Consider the following 20563-nt stretch of genomic DNA (forward strand, 5'->3'; position numbering starts at 1 on the left):
GTCTGTCAAATAAATAAATAAAAATCTTTAAAAAAATTGTTAAAAAAAAAAAAAAAGAAAGAAAGGACAGTTCTGTGAGTATAGAACAGTGCAGGAAGATGCTATAGAGAGGCCAGGATTTGGGCTAGTCTTCAAAAATGAATTACCTTTGGAGAGGAAAATAAGGTAGTGTACCTTTCAAGAGCCACACTAACCCTGGAGAAGAGTATCTGTGGCCTTGTTAACTTTACTATAACATGGAACAGACAGGAGGGGCAGCAGCCAGGACAAGACTCAGCTTTAAGGCTGGATAAGCATGGAAATGGAGAATAGATGGAGACAGAGGGAGAGGAAATTGGTCTAGCACTGGGCCAAACCCAGTCCAAAAGACTCACTGTTATTCCCAAATAACACCATAGAAGACAAAAATAACTGTCTAAGCACATTGTTGTCATCAAGAAGTCGCCCATAGAAACACTGGCTCATCTTGACAAACAAGAAGCTTGGAGAAAGAACAAGAGAGAGACTCCATTACCAAGATCCTAGGATGGGGACTGGTTCTTGGATATCAAGAGGCTCAAGAGGCTCTAAGGATAGCTTGATTGTATCATTGAGGCTGGAGATCCTTACAACATCCCTCTCGACTAAAGTTTGGATCAATTCCAGAGCCGAGGATGGAGCTGAACTGTAGGCAAGGGTATAAGAAGTGAAGGACTGAAAATACTGGGGCCCAAGGCAAGTCTGAGGTTTTCATCTCAATTCTGCTATTTACTAGCTGGATGTCCTTGAATAAATATATTACTACTCTAAACCTGAGTTTACTCATCTTTGAAGTCAGGAGCATGGTAACCATTTCATACCTTGTTATGAAAATTATACTATAATGTTTATAAAGCATTTGACCCAGTGTCCGGCCTCAGTAAAATTTAGCCATCATAACCGTCATCATTACCATCACCATACCATACCATCATCATCACTATCATCTGTTTCATTATTGGAACAGATTCATTATTGCATCATCATCACCAAAAGGAAGAGAATGCTCTAAGATAGAGGTCCCCAAATTAGGGTCCCGAGGCCAAACCAGCCCCAACGTGCCTTTGTGAATAAGGTTCTATTGGAACACAGTCACATTCATTCATTTATGTATTGTCTATGGCTGCTTCTCCTACAACAGCAGTTGAGTAGTTGTGATAGAGACTTCTAGACCGGCAAAGCTGAAAATACTTGCTATCTCCTCCTCTGGAAAAAAAAAAAAAAAAGGCAGAATTCTACTCTACGGCAAGAAAAAGATCAAATGACCATGGTTGTGTTCGCACAGGACTTTCACGTAAAAAAAAAAAGCACAGAGATAAGTACAGAAAGTAGTAAGAAAAGGTTGAACAAGTGACTTGAGGTACACATACTTTTTAAACAGTGTTAAAAATTAAGAATTAAAATTATACGCCATATTCCAGTCATCTCAGATCGATGGAACTAATTCCCTCTCTAGGACAAGGTACATAATTTGGGAGACCCAGCACAAAATGAAAATACAGGGCCCTTTGATCAGAAAGGATTAAGAATTTCAAGCTGATGACAGCAGAGCATTAAAGCAAGCACAGAGCCTCTCTGCACAGCCTTGTGTCTCTCACACACACATGCGCACGCACACGTGCATACACACTACACTCACAAAAACACCTATAACTGAAGAGCAATGTACAGGCAGTCAACTGCAAACTTAGATGTGGGTTTTCTTTCTTTCTGCCTACCAGAGCATTTTCTCCTATAAATGATTTCTCTACGCCCACAACCTCCTCCTCCTCCCATTTTGATGCAGCAGTAAGAGCACTTTCCCTCCATCTGACTCCTTCATTTTTGTATGACACATCAGTATTATTGCTCAGATTTCTCTTTTCCTATTCATTTCAGCATGCTATGCCCCAAAATAATCTAGTCTGCTTTCGCCGTGACTCTAGGTTCAGCATATCAGGATAAAAGCCATTATTGCCCAGGTTGGATCTTTACTTGGTTTTGGAGCATGCACGTGGAGTATATAAAGTTGTGCAGTGAAAGCGTTGGTAGAAAGACATGCACAAGAACAGCCACAGGGCAGCTAGGCTGATCTGAGCTGCCTTCCCAGAAACAAGAATGTGCAAGAGGCTACAATACGGGAATTGCCTGTTAAACTGAAACTCAAGAATGGTTTGGTTTTCCCAAAAAGGAAAGAAAACCCTACAAAGAGAAAAACCAAAAGATAGATAGATTGTGTTTTGGTTTTAGTGCTCCTTTGACAGTCCACAGAGTGGAAAATGTATACATAAAAAAGTCTTCCATGGTCCGTAGTGCGGAAAATACTCATACATATATGGATACAAGAAGTTCTCTCCTGTTATTGCACTTTTTTTAAGTCTGCAAAGAAAAGCAAATGCTTTGGGAATCAGGAGTATGAGTGTGCAGATAGATGTCAATGGGCTGATTCCAGATGTGATAACAGATCCCTAAGTCCCAGAGTGAGGTGAGTCCTCCCACAGGGGTATGGACGACTGATCACCCTCAAGGACACCTGTGACTCACTAGTCTGGGTTGATTTTCCAAAGAAGGGGCACCCATAGGCATCCCTATTTGCCAGGCTTTAATCAGATTCCTCCAGGATGTGACAAGGTGATAGATTACTCTGATGAATTAATTTGTGCTAAGGTGACAATGGCTGATAATAGACTCTCCGGTTACTCTCAGAAAACATCCATACTTAAATGACTTCTTTGGAGGCTGATGGCCACAACTCATCCTGTCTTTTCACCAGTCTGTTTGTCCCTGTTCCTGAGCATGCCCTTTGCTTTCAGCCTTCCAGACTATGCACTAGCAGTTCCCCTGCCTGGGTGCCTTTGCTGGGCAAGCTCAAATTCCTCCATCAATGGTTAACTGAAAAGAATACCAACAAATGCCACATACTATATTTTAAGACATTGATTCTCAAAGAGTTGTCCCAGGACCAGTGGCATGGGCATCACTGCAGAAATTGTGAGAAATGCAAATTTCTCAGATCTATTGACTCAGAAACTTACGGTGAAATCCAGAAACCTGTGTTTAACAAGGCTTCCAGGGTATTCTGACACACACTAAAGCTCAAAACAAGTGTTCTAAGCGTCTGTCCTACATTGGCTCATTCGATTTTCACAACAACCCTCTGAGGGAGGTACTAAGATTGCCCCCATTTTACAGATGAGGAAACTGAGGCACAGAAAGTTTAAGCAACTTGACAGAGGTCATAAGCTGGTAAGTGGTAAAGCTGAGCTTTGAATCCAGGCAATCTGGCTCAAGAATGTGGTTGGTCTACTTCTCAACTATGTTACCCTTTGGATCAATGCTTCTACAAAGCCTCTTATGATTTCAATCTCCCAAATCTCACAAGACAACATCAATAGTACTCACGACACTTACTTCTCTTGTGATACTCGTGATTTTCTTGTCATTCTATCCCCAGTATCCAACATGTACATTGCAATGAGCAAACTTCAATATATGATGAAGGAATGAATAAATGTTTTGACTCAGAAGTAACTTGACCAGTACTTTTCAGAAAGCTTTAAAAAAGAAAAAATACTTTCCAGAATCTCATCCCTCACCGACTTAATCAGAGTCTCCAGGAGAGGAGCCTGGATATCTGAAATGTAAAAAGTCAAACCCAAAGAACGTGGGTTTAAGAAAAAGTTTCTCCCAACAAACTGATTCAGTACATATGGACCTGCAGCCTTAATTGGCACTGACAATTTCAGATAGTTTGGTAAGACCAAGTTGAGGGCATGAATGGGGAAAGGGGGGCTCTTTGGATCCTTAAATCCTATCCCATGGGAAGTTGCTAACCCTGTAGCCAACCCTTCCTGCAAGAAAGCCTAAACATGCTTTGGATTTTAAGCACATTGCATAATATTCCTTGAATAAGATCATATAAGAAACACCTGTATTTGGTACCACTGAGCTGTACATGGTAAGGTTGTTTTTAACCCCCAGAACAGGCAGTCCTCAGCATATATATATAAATGGGTCATATTCCAAAAATGTATTTGTAAGTTGAGTTGTTTGGAACTCAGAAAACACTTTCCCACAGAAGTAATATTAGAAAAAGGGTTCCATTCCTCTGCCAAAACACAAAACCTGATTTAGAACACTCTGTCTGAAATAGCAGTTCAGATGGGCTACACGGACGTCCATGGGAAATGTGGCTGGGACCCAACCAACTAGGAACTAGGGATTGTGGGAGCACGATGACTTCTGGGTGAGACTGGGCTGTGACAGTATCAGAGACATGCCTTGGTTCTCCTCCCTCCCTCAACACACACACACACAATATACACAACACACACACAGAAACACATTTGTCGGCTACTAGGCACCTGATACAAAAAGTTATCATTCCAGGAAGACTACTTGGGATCCAATGAAACCCTACTCCCTCCACTCGTGTGGTCAGGAGCTGGCCCAGACCTTAGCTTAGAGCTCTCCAGACCAGCAGTGCCCATACTAAGCTCTGATAGCCCCTTAACATTTTGGAAACATTTTACAACCTATAATTTCAACTTCAGGGTAACTGCATTCACCTCCCCATCACACCTAGAATAATAATAGTTTGGGGAGGGATATAGAATAAGTAAATAAATCAAACTGCTGCCAAAAAGCAGAAAAGAGAATCAAATGTCTAACTTTTCCTTTGCCTGTGATGAAATAGCCGTGTGACATCAAGCTAAGTTCTCTGGGCCTTCCTGTCCTCATTTGTAAAATGTTGGGGAAGGGGAGTGGTTTATACAATCTGTTAGTTCTTTCTAGATCTAATATTCCAGAATTCAATAAAAATAGTTTCCTCAACTTCCCTATGAAAAGATTTGCCGGTCTGCCAACTCTTCTCCTACATTTTCCATACTTGGCCGCGAAATACTGAAACCTCATCTCATCTCAGGCCCCCAAGATGCACCAAAAGGAACCAAGACTGAGAAGTTACAGTTTCACTTCGCTCTTATTAAATTAATGTTATTTCATTTAATTCTCACTTGCCCACAGCCAAATTTCACTTGGACGATAATAGCTCTTTGGGTTTAAGCCCTGTACTCCGTGAGACATTTCTCAACACATACCAAATTAAGGATTGAAGTGGTAAAGTAATATTTATCAGAATTTTCACATGCAATGTAAAAAAGAGGAAAATAATTCAAAAATTCAAGGGAATTTGGAGTTATTTCAGAAAAAACAAACCTTTAAAAGGTATCAATACATTTAATTTTAACATGTGCCTTCAGAGACTGGAATTTAACCCAGAACAAAAATATATTGTTTTTTTGATAGAGTACCCCTCTACCTAGACGAAGAAAAGTGCGGAAATGTGGTTATCATCACCCAGCTTGGATTTGGGATTGGTGACATCTAATACAAGACCAGTGCTCTAACCCCTGAGCTATGGCGCCGTCCCTTGGTGGTGACATCTAATAGAATCTGAGTTCAGGTTGCCCCTACGATAGGCTAAGGACGTACCTGAAATTGGCATTGGGAACTGCAAGGAAATCCAATCAGTTTCCACTGCCCTTTATCTTTAATGAGATTCAGTTATCTGACCAGGTTAAGAACAAAACCTTCTGCCCTTTTCACTCCCTAAACACACACACACACACACACACACACACACACACACCACCAACAAAACCAACAAAAAAAAAATGCAAAAATGATCCCAAATAATACACAACAAAAATTCCCTAACCCCCACCATCTTCCTAGCCAGCTGTCTACGAATCCTGGGGAACTGTTGGGGGTGGGGAGAGCAAGCAATTCTGTTTCTAGAACCTCAGACCTAGTGCTTAAATCTAAATAATAATATTTTATAGGGCTTCTACTGTGTGTCAGACACTATGCTGAGTGTTTGATATGCATTATTTAATTCGACCCTTCAGACAACCTGGTGAAGTATGTGCTATTTCCACTTTGCTTCCTAAGCATTTATATTCCAGTTCATAGAAGAAAAAAAAATTGAATGAGGATGAGCAAATGGCCCAGAAAAACGACAGGGCTTCCTGTTTCGTCAATCCTAGCCATTCACCTAGCCCAGGACTCCATGAGCTTGAGATCTGAATCTTTGCTCTACCATGCCCTATGACTTCGAGGAAGTTATTCAATTTCCTTACACATAAAATGGGAAGAGTATCGTGTGTACCTGTCATGCTTGCTATAGGTTTCCACTGAGAACCTATACACAGCGGCCTCACCACAGCCCCTGCTGGATGGTAATACTCCATGACTATTAGTATTTTTACCTAGTCCAGCAACACCCTGTGTTTCCACACACCAGACACTTGCCTATGCCCGGGTAGATCACAGGGATTATATATAGCCCAGGTCCAAAATCAGAACACTGAAAACAATTCATTCTTTCTCTCTAAAAATAAGCCTTGATTCTCAAAGTGTGGTCCGTGGACCAGAAGCATCACCGTCACCTGGGAGTTGGTTAGAGACGCAGAGGGTCAGGGCTCACCCCAGGTTGTATATTTTAACCAGATCTTCCAGTGACTTGGGTGCGTGCTGAATTTGGGAAGCTCTGCCCTCTGGCGCCCACAGGGTTCTTCCCTGGCCCTCCAATGGCACATTTCTTGGAGACTCCTCAGGGCTCACATCTCAGGAGAAATGCAGAACTTATGGTGTCCACGATATGTCAGGCTGCTGGGCCCCCATCTGCCTTTGCTATTCTGCTCTCATTAGCTCAGAAGGTCCTTCGTCTGATAATCCACCTCGGGAAAACCGTTCTTTAAGATGCAACTCAAGCATTAGGGGGACTCTTTCTGTCTGCCTTACCTTCTATTCCAAGAGAGAATTCAGCCACTTCCACCTCTGTTTCCCCACTAAAGATTAGATCGATGCCGCTGGGACTTCTTTGACTGCAAGCCATGACAAGAAACATATTTTATAGACACACCTCAACATACACACATACACACACACACACACACACACATGTGCTCACACACACACTCTATACTACCTGTATATTGCTGAAATGAAAGGTATATGAAAGAATACCTTTATTTACTCTGTGCAATGGACTCCAATATTTCCAACACTCATCTGTTGTATTTCACGGGTTGGCATGCTATAAGGGTCATAACTGACAATTTGTAAAATGCTGTGCTGAGCTATTTCTTTCAGAGGAACTGCACTACTCAGTGATTTAGTCTCACGTCTCTCACCTCTTTTAGAGAAAGAGGGTGTGGCCCCATGTCTGACACATGTACGGACTCAATCGTGTTTGTTGAACGAATAATGAATGGATGCGTGAATCTTGTTACAATCTGCTTTTTTGCCAGCAGCTATGCAGCCCCTTAACTCCCTGGTCCCATGGCCATCATTAATAGAAAAAAACATATACATAAAGTCTTGTTTATCAACCACCAACCTCAACTGTAAACCTACACAATGAATTTCTATGTTCCCAATAGGACATTTCCAATGAAGAGTGATTTTACAGACTCCTGTGTTGAATGAGAAGAAGAAAAAGAAAACTTGCGAGTTTAAAGAACAATCGTTTGGTTTTGCATTTTTTGGATTTGTTTTCCATTTCTGATGTTTTATTAGTCTTCCCATTGTAAATTAAATGGAACTTGAGTCACTGTAACTAAGACACATTTAGAACATTCTGTGTCTAGCAGATGCCAGCCTGCCATTTGAGCCTCTCCATGGTATTCTGCCAGTTCACCTCCATTCTTTCTTTCAACACCTCTGCCCTTCCAGCACGATAGCCCTTGGGCACAGGTTTATGATGGGAAAAAGTGATGACCAACCACATTCATTTATCATTTATATCCCAGGCTTGGCCACGACACTCTGGTGCATAAGACAGGAAGGGAGTTTCAGACTCCGTGTCAGGACCTTCAGTTCTGTTCTCAAAAGTCACAGGGTCCCAGCATGCTGCCCTTCTTTCATTCACAAGAGGTGAATGGAAAAATAGAAGACATGGAAAACAAGTCTGGAAGGAACAGAAACTGTTTCAGTCTTACCTCTCACTACAACAGAATAGTGAAACAAGCCTGCTTAATCATTCTTTCACATCTTTGCAAATTATTCTCACGTGTTACATTTATATCTAACTTGGGAGTCTGACTGTCTGGGTTTTAGTGGTGGCTCTTAGTAACTAAGTGACATGATGACCCCCTGCCTTAGTTTCCTATCCATAAAATGGAGTTAATAATGGTATGCACCTCGCAGAGCTTTTGCAAGGAAAAAAGGAGATTGTATACTCTTAGAACCAGCAGGCACCTAGTAAAAGCGTCGTGAATGCTGGCTATTTTTAAGGTTATTATTACAACACAGAAACTGTATGGACTTATATTGTTCCTTTCCTACCACATTTAGACATTCAAAATAATAAAAGATCTTCAAAATAAAATACTACTCATACTAAGCGCAATGTGATATCCTAGAGTGGATCCTGGAACAGAAAAGGACACTACTGGAAAAACTAGTGATATCTGAATAAAGTCGACAGCTTAGTTAGTTTGGTATCAAAGATAATGCAGCTTATGTAAAATGCTAATATCAGGAAAACTTAGGGAAGAGAAAATTGAGGGAAAGATCAAGAGATAAGGAAAATGTGACTTTGTCTTCCAAGAACTTACAGTCTAATTTTGAGAATAGGACAGCAATGAGTTTACTATAAATTGACTGGAATGTAATAAATATCTTAATAGAAGTGGAAAAAAAACTCTTGTCAGCCTGATATTAAGGACCAGCTTCATAAATACCCTTGTTGTCCATGATCAAATCCACTGGCTGGTCAATTAGCACAACTTTACAATTCCTGCCTCCCTGAATGGTGACTCTGCTTGGTCAGTTTTTCAGTGGTAAAATTCCCTCCACGCTGGAGATGCCTCTGATTCATTATTTTTTTAAGAAGTTGTGGAGTGCAGGAGTGCACAGACCTTATAATCAAGCAAAACTGAGGTCAAACCCAGCTCTCACCTCCTTGGGCAAGTTCATCGACCTCATTTTCCACTGCACAATGGGTGAAAGAAGAATGACATTGCTGTCAATGAAATGATCAAACGAGATAATATCATAAGGACCCCTGGCCTACAATAGGTAGGTCTTATAATTATTGCTATTGTTAGAAATTATCCACAAGTCATGGGCCCTGGCAGCCACACTCAAGTACTTATTCAATTGTCAGGTACTCATTTCACTTTTCTAAGACCTCACTTTGGAGAGTCCAGAACTGTTTTGCCGAATGGAGACCCGATGGGAGAAGCCTCAGGGATTAAGGGTTAATCACATGGGCGTCTGAGCCAATCAGCCCATTATCAGCTTGCTACCTGCGTGCCTATGGGAGACCAACTCAACTTCTCAATGCCTCTGATTCCCTATCTGTAAAGTGCGGATAATAGCACCTACCTCACAAAGATAGGTTATGAAGAATCCACATACGTCAAGTCTCTAGAACAGTGCTGGACGCATAGCTAACTTGGCACATAGCTCTAACTATTAAGTGTTATATTTCAATAAGCATTCATTCCTTTTCTTAGATATTCAACACCCCATTTTCCTCAGATATAGGGATGCAAGATACTCGGGGAAGAAGTGCTCTCTACTCCAGCCCGAGGGGTTGAACCACGATTGGTATAAGCCGATCATAATAATCCCTTCCCCTCTTTAAGTATGAGAATGTGGCTGAAGTCTGACCAGGCAACCTAAGGGGAACTCTGCTGGTAGCTTCTAGGAATTTTTAAATTTTATTTTATTTTACTTTTTGCCTCCTATGTTGAGTGCTGTCATGAGGGGATGTGATGGCGGCCATAGTACAGCCATAACAAGAACCAGGGGAACCACAGACAGGTTATCTCAGGGCCCAGGCCTCCCAGAACTTCCAAACCATTTATCTTCAGGCATCTTGGTAAGGAAGATGATAAATGTCCCCACTGTTTAAGCCTTTTGAGCCAGGTTTTCTTTTACCTGCAACCCAAAGCAACCTAATTTGGAGGTCACAGACAGTGAGAGACAGGCATCATGATTCCTGATATTAGGGACAAGGAAGCTAAGTTTCAGAGAGATTAAAGTAACTTTCTCCAGGGTATCACAGTTAGTAAAGAGCAGGGAGTGAGAATGGGAGGGAGGCGAGAATTCTACCACTGAACCACCAATGCAGGGAGTGAGAATGGAATGAATAAAGTATATGTTTATCTTTCTCCATTGAACTTTTTCTTGGTCCATTAATTTACTCAAAAAAATATTTATTAAGTCGACAAGACACCCTTATAGAGCCTGTGGCATTTTCTGGATTCAGTGCTAGGGTGGAGCTTCCAGTGGACAGAGCGGGGTGAGCAGGTGTCCAGAGACTGCCGCCGCCATATATGTGTTCCTTGGCCTTTATAAAATGCTCAGGCAAAAGTCTGCTACTGGATAACTGAAGGACAAGTCTCTAGTAAAATAAACTATTTCCAAAAGGTACGAATTTAGAATTTTGTTTCCCACATACTTGAAAAATCGCAGAATCCACAAACTATTTAATAACTAATTGTTACCACTAATACCAGTCTGATGAGATACTTGGTTTGATGCCAACAATTCTTGGGAACATAAAAAGATAGAATCAGATAAGAAAGAACAGTGAGAGCTCTTTTTTTCCTTTCTCACTTTGGAGTGCTTCCCTGTATCTCTATATTTTAGAATAACTTGAATCCTTCAGCCTGCTTGTAGCTTTTTGCTTCACTTACTCATTCTTTTATTAATCACTTAGTCAATGAATATTTTAAAGTAGCTACAATTTCCTAATCAAGTTGGGAGAGGATAGTTAATGTAAGTACTTATAGCATATGATGATGATTAAAACCAAGTATAAAACCAAGTATAGATAAAGGGCATTAAGGGTACACCTACCTTGGGACGCCTGGGTGGCTCAGTTGGTTAAGCGGCTGCCTTCGGCTCAGGTCATGATCCCAGCGTCCTGGGATCGAGTCCCACATCGGGCTCCTTGCTCAGTGGGGAGCCTGCTTCTCCCTCTGCCTCTGCCTGCCACTCTGTCTGCCTTTGCTCACTCTCTCTGACAAATAAATAAATAAAATCTTAAAAAAAAAAGGGTACACTTACCTTGATGAACACGGAGAAATGTATAGAATTGTTGAATCACTATGTTGTACAGCTGAAATCAATATAACACTGAATGTTAATTACACTTGGGTTAAATAAAGTATAATGGTATCACAACAGCTATGATTTCCTAAGATGCTCTATATATGTTATTTACCCTCCAAGCTGTTTTTCAGGGTACACATTATTATTTCCAACATCATACACCTAAGGACACCAAGTTTCAGAGACATCAGAGCAGTTTTCCACAGTCAAGTGCAGTTCTGGGTTTGAACCTGGGTCATTTGGTCTGGAAGCACTGAAATTTTCCACAGCATGAAAGTGGTGAGTACTGCAAAAAAAAAAAAAAAAAAAAAAAAAGGGTAGTTTTTGGACCAAATCTTGTTCAGTATTGAAATACTGAGATTGGAGTGAGAGCTCTGAAAGGGAATGAAGCTCTGGAGGGATATAACAGAGTACAGGCTCTGAGGAGGGGATGAGAAAGATGTGTGGATGATGGGATTTGAAAGGCACCCAAGAAGAGAAGAGCGATGTTGGGAAGGGAGCCCATGAAGATAGTTGGCCAAGGCCAAGATAGCTAGAGTTAAATGAGGTGATCACAAGCTGTTGTCAGTTATGTAGAGTGGACGAGGTTGAGAGAAGAAAGAAAGCAAGGTGGAAGGATAGGCACCAGAGAAGTCATAAAACTAGCATTTCAAAGACCCAAGAGAGTCCGAAGACATGACTACTTCGATAAAAATAAATTGATTTCCAACCCTCAATGAGCAAATTTCTCATAAAATTCTGCATTTACAGTGTCTCCTAAGGAAAAGAAAATCATAATACCAGGTTCTGCATTTTTGGAGCTCTCACCTCTAGAGAGTACTGGGTGACCCAAGTTGAGTAATAACTGCCATCTTGAACCAGCAACAAGCACACCCATGCCCTACCACTTCACTCCCAGACTATTTCACGAATTTACAATATTGGCCTGAGCCCTGCTGGCATTTTACTTTGCTACCCTTGACAAGCACCAAAGTATTAGCTGCAAATATCACCGGATAGTGTGATGGTTGCTGATTTTTTTTAAAAAAATCAGCGTATTACCTAACTGTATTTTCTAAATTCCCTTTAATTATTGTGTGTTGCTTTTATAATAAAAGAAAATGTACACTTTTTTTTTTAAAGCTATCAATTCCACAAATATTGAGGGAGGAGCTGTGGCTTGGCAGGAGTCCCTGTGAAAAGATCCAAGGGTTTTATTGAAGTCAGGCTCAATGTGAGCCAAGTTCATGACACAGCAGCAAGAAAACAAAACAAAACAAAACAAAACCCTAATGGATTATTGGAAGCCATGGCCTCATGGTGCTCGGCATGGGTCAGGCCTCATTGGGAATATAAGTCACATTTTATTGGAGAAACGATAAACTAGAAAGTGTTTGCTGCTGGGAAACCAAGATAGAAGGAGTTTAGAAGTCAAATCATGTGATGAGTGGTTAGGAGAAAATAGACATTTTTAGCTTGAGTTTCTGTAGAAAAACCAAAGAGACATGTGATTGCTATCTTCAGGATTTGGAAAGATGAAATGTGGTCAAGACAATGTTTGCTTATTCACCATCAATGTCCAAGGCAGGGAAAGCACCAGAGAGAATGATAGAAAAGGGATTCCATTTTACCACAAAACAGGGATTTTTTAAACACAACTTTAGGCAAAGGGCAGGTGCCTTGAAATCTTCAGGCAGAGACCATGTGGCAGCCTATTTTAGGTGAAACTTTGATAGAGACAGCCTCAATGCACCCTTCAGATCCAGGGCCCACTATTCCTCTGACGGGGTGCAGGGCTGTTCACAACTGCGCAGCCCCCTGGGATGGTGGCTAGAAGAGGGGATGCCATTCAGCCTTCAGGACGACAAGAAGCAGGACTGCCAATGGCTAAACTGCCTCGGTTTCCCAAAAGCAACATCTTTTGTGAGGTGGAACCCAGTGCATTTTCTGGAATGCAAAGTAAGTACAAGGTATATCAGATCTATTTGTGTCAAAACATAGAAATATTCTAGACACACCTATGGGAGAAGGGCTCTGAGAGTTCACACTGTGTTAGGTTAGAGGGTATAGTGTCAGAACTGCCAGAAAAAATAGTCCCCAGGTTTAGATGGCACTGGGCATTTGCTTCAATGGTCAGAATTCTCATTTCATTTCCTTATTTAACCTAAACCCTGGAGTCTTATATTTTTAAGATGCTGAGCCCTTTAGTCCAGCGGTCTATACTAACTCAAGGGCAGATGTCAGAGGTTCCTTGAAGGATAATCAATGCATTCTCTTTTAGATGGAAAGAAGTGGGTCCTATCTGAGAAGTCCCTGCTAGCCCTCCTTCCAGAGTAAGCAATTTTCTGGTGAAAAACTGAAAAAATAAAAATATTCTGAATCTTAGTGCCAGGATGAGGAGATGAGTATTGCCATGAGGAAGTTTACCACAGGAACAAACACCTAAAGCTACAGATTCAAGATATGTGAGAGTCAGCTGCTAAAGGAGAGTGGTCAGGTAAGTTTGCAGAGGACCAGCATCTTACCTAGAGATTTGTTACCTGAAGATCTTACCTAGAGGTCCCGACCACACATACCCCTCCTAAGTATCAAAGGTGGGTAAGGAAGTAGGCAAACCTTTGGAGCACTAGGAGCTGGGTTCAGAAATTGACATAAGCCTGGGTTCAGGCTTAGTTATTCTTCGTCTTTCCTTCTCTATCCATCCCAGTCCTTCTCTTCATGGCTCTGTGCTCTGGCTACATCCCAAACTGGCTGGTTCCTAGTTCCCAGTGGGACCTACTGGGAAGAAGATTAGGGTGTAGGAGAAATAAGTCGTGCTCCCTCTCTACTTTGCATTTTTGGCAGTGGTGTCCCTCCATTGCTACCGCTACTATCAGGCGGCCTCCCCTCTTGGGATCCAGGTCTTACCCCTCAGAACTCAAAGTGGTTCTGTCATGCATGGGTTCCCAGGACCTCAGCAGCCTATTGGTCTCTAACCCCTTGAACTTGATTCTGTTTCTTATCAGATCCTGGCTGGTACAGCTGCTCTCTGGATGTGTAACTTTAATTATTTTTATTCTCACTTACCTCATTTGTGAAATTAAGAGCAAACCTGTTATGAGCATTTGTTGCCTGAGTCTCTGCTCTCTTATTCATTATCCTAACTGTTGGAGGGAGGAACACTTCTTCCACAGTGATGTTTGAGCATTTGATTGAGCTTATAATCAAGATCAGCCAATAAGAACATAATGATGATTAGTTCTAGGGTGATCTCATGACCCAACTGGGGCCAATGAGATACTGGCTAAGATTTGGGTCCATGAACTGAGGGATTCTTTTTTGCCCTAAACTTGGAGTTGTACAGATGTAAGAATAGAGCTCTTGGAGATCACGATGTAGAGAGAAACTGCCTGAGAGTAGCCACAAAGAAACAAAGCAGGACCAGAAAAATGAAGAGAAAAGACGTCAAAGAACTTGTTTGGACTCCTGGATACAGCCATGCCTTCAATCCACAAGCTGAGCTTTTTGCGGGATAAGCCAACAAATTCTCTCTTTTTTGTTTAAAACAGTTGGAACTGGATTTTGTGTCATTTTCCACAAAGGGTCCTAACTGATATAAAAATACATACTTCGTAGAGTTGTAGTGAGGATTAGAAATTAGATATATAAAGTATTCATTTCAGTTCTAGCAAAGTATTCATCATCATTCTTTCAAAGGCACAGGCACCTAATCTGCTATACGAAACAACTGTATCAGGCTTTTCAAGTTAAAAAAAAATCTTGGAAATCATCTGGATTTGAAGGGCAAGGATTGAGTAATGCTCCCTCCCTAAGGAAGAGAGACAGATGATCATTATCGCCTGGGTGGCCTCAATCTGTAATCCCAGATCTGGAACTGTGAACTATAATCTGGCATGAAATTCCATAATCACCTAACCAGTATGTTATAGGCAAGATTAGTATGCTCAAGGGGGGAATGGGCCCAAACAACTTCTAAGTACTCTATCATTTCTAGAATGTCCAGGTGAGGGGCGCCTGGGTGGCTCAGTGGGTTAAAGCCTCTGCCTTCAGCTCAGGTCATGATCCCAGTGTCCCGGGATCGAGCCCTGCATCGGGCTCTCTGCTCAGTGGGGAGCCTGCTTCCTCCTCTCTCTCTGCCTGCTTCTCTGCCTACTTGTGATCCCTGTCTGTCAAATAAATAAATAAAATCTTAAAAAAAAAAAAAAAAAGAATGTCCAGGTGAGAGTGTGAGGGTAGCATGTTACTTGCAGTAGCATCTCAACGGTGTCACTGACAGTCATGTGTGATTTGAGGAAGATCTTACCAGAATTTTGAAGACCAAATCTCCCCTCTTTAGCATCAGCTCATTCATGGAACTTATTCTCTCCCTTCTCCTCATTCTCCTCCTGTGTGCTTCCATATAACATTGTTGCGGCCTGTTCTGTGTTCTTAAACAGAAATGAGACTCTGAGGAGAGCAGGGACAGCGTACACTCATCTTTGTATCATTTTCTTCATTCATTCATTCACTCATCCATCCATTCATTCTTTTATTTTCAGAATTGAATTGATTTGAATTGGAGGGGATGGTTCTGATTCTACAAGGTTTTGAACTCCTGGTTTTATGCAGATACTCAAGTGGAGGTGTTCCCAGGGCAGAGACTCAGACCAGAGGAATGAATCTACTTTTCAAAGCTGATTCTGGGGTTCCACGCAGAAAGGACATTTGGAAGCCAAGGGTGAGAAGGGGATCTTAGAGGGAGAGTTTAGATGAAGGAGGAAAGAAAACCATCTTGCAGGGTGAATGGCACAGAAAGTAGCATTATGTCAATATGGGAGAAGGGAAGGTTATGTCGTGGAAATTGTCTTTCATAATTGATGTTGGATCTCTTGCCCTGTATCTGCCTCATACCCGCCACCTCAGCTGAAAATTTCCCTTCCACTCGACCCCAGGGTACAGAAAATGCAGGGGGAATTTCCAAAACTCCAGACTGCTGGACCGTGGCTCAGGGAGGTACTGGTGAGAAGAGGCTTTAGCGCTTGGTATGAATATAAACCTGGGCTTCACCTCTACAGCTTGAGAGTCAACCCATCGCCCTTCACATGTTCAAGGTATGTCAGACCCCCTGATCCCCAGCAAGTTTATACACTGACAGTCTCTGATGTTCTGTTTTTTTTGTTGTTGTTGTTGTTGTTTTGGTTTTTTGCCATTTGGAATGTTCTTTAGTTTATGTAAGTTCTTTTCCATGGTTGGCCAGAAGGCAGGGCGTAGCATGGAAGAGGCCAGTGCAAACTGCTCTTCCTCAGGTCCCTTCCCTGACACACACACATGCAGGGATGGTCCAGGACCTCTCCACTTTCTGATTTCTCTTTTCATCCAGGGATATCCACAGCAGAGCATGGAGGTCTAAGCCTTGGAAAATCCTGAAAAGAGTAATAATAATGATGATGATGCTAGCATCAACCCTTATTGGGTGCACAGTCTGTGTACGCTAGACTCTGTTAGGAGAACTTTCCATGTGGTCTTCCCTAGAGCTCTATGAGAAAGGTACAACCAGGAGCAAATGAGGCACCCAGAGGTTAATGACTTGTCTGAGGTTGCAGAATTGCTGAAGTAGCAGGGTTAGATCTCATGCATTTGGCTCCTGAGCCATGTACAGAGCCCAAATCCACGCCATTGGTGCTCCAGCTGCCACCTCCCCCTCCCCATCCCTTCTAGCCCCTATAGATCATCTATACCATGCTGTCCTCCCCCAGCAAACACCACACCAAAGCACTTTCTCTGTGACTGGGTGACCATCCCTCTCCTACCTGGTGAGAACACACCAGCACTGGAGTTGGAATGAGACTCTTAACTACAGCTGGAGGAACGTATTTGCTTTTGTCAGATCACGGCTATATTTGTAAAGGCATTCAAAGAACTAGCTCAAATCTCCTTGTTCTTGGAATAAAGTACAACTATTTCTTTTTCTATAAATATCCATGAAATAAAAAATAAGGGAAAATAATTTAATACTTTATTTTATAAAATTAAGTAATCAAATTCCTCCTAAAGGAGAACATGGCTAGATTTATAAATGTCCTTCATACTATTTTTAACGTTTAAAAGCATTTTAAAAATACAATCACTTGACATTTCCTAATTTTATTGTTTGAATATTTAGAGTAGAAAATTACATTTTTCTTACATTTTCATTCTCTTTGTTGACTCATGTGAAAGATATCTGATACTTCCAATTGCCAAATCTGCCTTTATTGGTTTAGTTGTTTCTCAAATAACACTAGAACATCTTAAAATATTCCTATAAATATTCAATTACATGAAAAACATTACCCATATTGTAAATACAAAGACAAGTTTATAAAGTTCTCCATGGTATGATTCCATTTTTGTAAAAAGAGTTAAAATATGTATGAATACATAAACACAAAGAGAAACAAATTGAAAAAGTGTGTATCAGACTATTAAGAGTAATTTTATCAGAGAACTTTATATCTGAGCATTGACATTATGGAAGGTGGATAATTCTTTATTTTTCTTTATGCCTACTTTCTGAATTTTCTGCATTATGTTTACAATGAGAAAAGAAACACATTATTCTTTATACTAAGAACTAACATTTGAGTGCCAGACACTAACCTAGGTGCTTTCCAAGTTTTAATTTGTTGTAATTCTCACATCATCTCTTTGCAGGGGACAGTGTTAATATTCCCAAATTACCTATGAGGAATCTGGGGCAGAGGGCACTTGCATAGGGCCAGACAGCCAGGCTTCAGACCTGTACTCTGAACCACTTCGGGTCTGGACTCACTGAAGCGGTAAGTCTCCCAACTAAACCATGTGTGCTTTCATTAGACTCCCACAGGAAATGGTCCCTATGCTCTCCGTTTCGTTTTTTCATTTAAAGTCTTATGAACTGGAACCAGCCTTGACTTAATGTTGGTCAGGCTGTCCACTTATACTTCCTGAATATTTAGATTGTGGTATCTCTGAGAAGCAGAACGCTCAGATACAAATAGAAAACTAATATCACAGATCAGCAGATGCAACGTTCCAAATGTGGGTGCTTCAGGGGTCAAAGGAGGGAGAGGAAGCACTAGGACAAAGATCAGCACAACCTCATCATTTGAAGATATCCACTGCAATGTGTTAGTGTATTTATTTCCAGTCCTTCCTCTCCTAACAGTCCTTGATTTAATGCTGATGAGACAGTCTATTCCTATCTATCTAGAATATTTAGCTTACAATTTCCTTAAGAAAGAATAAGCCTCCCCCGCTTTGTGTTTCCTATCTGATTATGTGTCCATCTATCTCTATATCAATATTTCTTTCCATTATCCTTTATCTGTTTTTATATTGATCTACCTACTAACATACTTTCTTTTTAAATTTCTTTGGAAATAATTTCAAACATATAAGCAAGTTGTAAGAACATGACACTCTCATAAAAACAAAGTGAGATTACATTATACATTTTTTTATAACCTGCTATTTTATTTAATAATCTATAGATATTTTTTCGCATTCATGGTTCTTGCTTTTTTTTTTCTTTTTACAACAATCTGAATGTTAATTGCATAATGGTATTTCATTATTTGGATATAAAACTAATTTATTTTTTCAACCTCATTCTGTTGTATATTTAATTGCTTCTGATTTTTTTGTTATTATAAATAATATAATGAACTAGCTTGATTACAAATCATTTCATAATCTATGATTTTGTTAAAATAATCTCTAGAAGTCAGATTTATGTTTATTATTGTAGATTTTAATACATGTTGCCAAATTGCCTCTTCAAAATTCTTAACAATGGACACTCACTAGCAGGTTATGAGAACACCTGGGGTTTTTTGCTTATTGGGTATTGCAGATTTTGTTTTTTTGTTTTTACTATGTTCAGTTAGCCAACATATAGCACATTTTTAGTTTTTGATATAGTGTTCAACAATTCATTAGCAGTTTTCAAAGATGCTTCACAAATTATGAATAAAGCTACTACAACATTATAAATATTGTTGTGAGGATTTGCTGAAGAGACTGTCTTTGCTCAATTCTATTGCTATTGCTTCTTTGTCCAAGATTAGTTGACATAATTATGTGAGTTTACTTCTGGGCTCTCTATTCTGTTGCATTGATTTATTGATCTATTCTTTCACCAATACCACATCATTCTTATTACCGTAGTTTTATATATATCTAAAAGTCAGGTGGCATCACTCCTTCAACTTTTCTTTTTCCTCCTTCAATATTGTGCTGATCATTATGGGTCTTTGCCTCTCCATATAAACTTTAGAATAAGTTTGTCAATACCTACAAAATAATTTGCCAGAATTCTGATTGAGAGTACATTGAATCTGTAGGTCAAGTTGGGAAGGACTGACATCTTGACCATATTGAGTCTTCTTATCCATGAACATGGAATATCTCTTCATTTATCTAGTTTTTCTAGGATTTCTTTTATCACAGTTCTGTAGCTTTACTCATTGGATATTTTATATATATACATATATATGTGTGTGTGTGTGTGTGTGTGTGTGTGTGCGCACACACACACACACACACACACATATATATATATATATATATATATATATATATATATATTCAGTTAAATTTATACCTAAATATTTCATTAGGGGGTACTGATATAAATTTTTTTTTTTTAATTTCACATTCCATTCATTCATTGTTGGTCTAGAGACTTTACATGAGAGGAAACAAAAAAACACACACATTCTCTGAAAGAAATAAAATCAAGATGATGGACTATGATTCTAATAGCTCAAGGAATCTTTGGTGTCAATGTCCTCCAGCCAAAGACCGCTATAAACATGCTGAATTATGCTCACTGCAATAAAGGAGAATGTACTCCATGGAGATAATGTGGCATGACATTAAGAGGACGTTAGAAGACTTACCATAGGATTTGGAAATTTCTTGTCTTAAGTGATTTTGGAGAAGCTTGGCACCCACAGGATACCAAATGATCTAAAGTAAAGGAAGTAATGTAAAGAAAGGTTGGGTTGGAATAAGGGTGGATATTCCTTGGGAAGCCTTATCAGTATAGATATGGAGGTGGGAGCAAGAACAGTATTGGGTGTGGGACAGAGAGGAAAAACCCAAGCAAAACCAAATAAGCAGGTCCACTAATTCAGGGAAGTCAGGTAGGGCTGCAGGGTGAGGCCTGGTTTGCAGGGCCCTGATTGCCCAGCAGAGCCAGGTGGGTTTGGGGCAATGAACACGTGGTGTCCAAAGACCCCTCCTTCATGTATGGTTAGGGAACAGAGGCATTTTCATTCCATACTCTAAATAAAGAGGACATTCTATGTTGATCCAGGTTTGTGATAAATAAAAAAAGAAACCAACTGGCTTAGAGGTTTTAAAACATTCCGGATTTTGTTTATACAAAGAAGAATTTTTCAAAGGTCAAACTTCCACTGCTGTAATCACCTTTATATATCTATGTCCAGTATTA

Source organism: Martes martes (assembly GCF_963455335.1).
Source record: "Martes martes genome assembly, chromosome: 6".
Taxonomy (NCBI): Eukaryota; Metazoa; Chordata; class Mammalia; order Carnivora; family Mustelidae; genus Martes; species Martes martes.